A 1,762-nucleotide genomic window follows, 5' to 3' on the forward strand; every position below is an offset into this window, starting at 1 on the left:
GCTGAGATGTTAATAAGCAGCTTCAGCAACATGTTTATCATTGCGACATTAATGGAATAACACTAATTATAGATCCGTGTTGGAGCAGACACCAGGGAGCAGGGTGAGGATGGTGATTGGACGGCCATAAATCTTTCATCACTAATTAACAGGAGTCGATGCTGAACACCAGGACGTTGCATCTGATCAGAGCCGTGTAAGGCAGCAGACACTTGCTCTTAATTGTGATGAATCATAAAAAGTCGTGAGTGTCCGAGTTCCATTCATCGGAGTCATTCCCTTTCTCAAATTAATATCCGACTGTTGATGCAGGAATGTTTAACAATCTTATTTTACACTTCTTTGACTTTAATTCCAATGCAAGCAAATTTTAGGATGACTTAGGTTGGGTTCACACCTGCCTCTTTTAGTCCACTTCAAATGGACCAGAGTGAGTTTCCTCTGTTGGTCCAGACTTTTTCCTTTTCCTTTTTCTTTTCCGAACTCTGGAGTGGATCAAACTACCAGACCAAGACCTACTTCTTGAGGTGGTCTTTCCAAAGCTAACTCTGGTGTGGTTTGCTTCATGGTGTGACTACATACCAGCCTTGATGTGAACAAACTACAGGAAATGTACATCTTCACGAGCTTCATGAGCCACTGCTCCTGGGCGTTACAGTAAAAATGATGGTTGATGAATGAAAACACACCAATTTTGAAAGAAGTCATGTTTTTCAATAGCTGTTTCATTCAGATCCGAATGAGGTGGATTTCTATGTTAAGTAGGTATTTTGAAGCGTGACTAAATGTCGACATTTAGTCACGCTTTGGATTCTTTATTCAGTGAACGAAGACAGAATGGCTTTGTTCACTTCCTTTGCTGCCATCAACAAACTACAACCATAGGCAGACTACAATAAAAAAAAAAAAAAATCAACATCATTGTTCACAACTTCTTCCGTCCACTGACTGAACCGGTTGAAATTCTACCGAAGAAATCCATCTCAATAGATTTGTTTACAGGATTTCTTCCTTAATTAATTTATTGATCAACGTTAACGCTTGAAAAGTCCAACTTTGATGTCATTCTAATAAAAACAGAGGCTTATTATAAAAACTCAGTCTTGTTTTAGTGATAAATTACTATTTATAAAAGGTAGAGCTCATCAAGCCGTGCAACTTTATTCATAAACCGTTTAATATTACCTCCCTTTTCCCTCAATGTAAACATATTTTGCACAAGCCTTCATCTTCAGCCAAACTTTAGCTTTGACAACAAAGCGATGCTCGTTCTAATTACCGTGCAGCCAATTAGTTGCTGTTAAGAGACTAAAAAGCTTTCTAATGATGCAGGAAGCAGCGCATTATCTCCCTCATAGCACCATAGAGTCAGCGGCTGCTTCCTGATGACTGCAGGTGGTATTTAATATGACACATATTCAATGTGACAGGTGGATCCCCTGAGAGTCTGAAGACGAGAGAAGTCTCATTTGGAGAAGCAGCTGACCATGGAGTCACACATCCAGTTCCTCCCACTGTGAAAGAAGAAACGTGCTTCGGATCCTTTCTTCACACTCTATAGGAGCGCTTCATCCATGCAGCGCATTTGAAGTGGGTTTTGATGTCAGCTTCATCTATAATGGATCAGATGGCATTCTCCCCCCCTGACGACAGCACCCGACTCTTCCTCCTCTTCAGAGACAGTCACGTCTGGAAAAGGCCCAGACGAAGTCGTGATCAATGCTCAGGGTTGGACAGAAAAAAAAAAGGTACATGCAACATA

This window comes from Poecilia reticulata, chromosome 7 (genome assembly GCF_904066995.2).
Source record: "Poecilia reticulata chromosome 7, P_reticulata-male-v2, whole genome shotgun sequence".
NCBI lineage: Eukaryota > Metazoa > Chordata > Actinopteri > Cyprinodontiformes > Poeciliidae > Poecilia > Poecilia reticulata.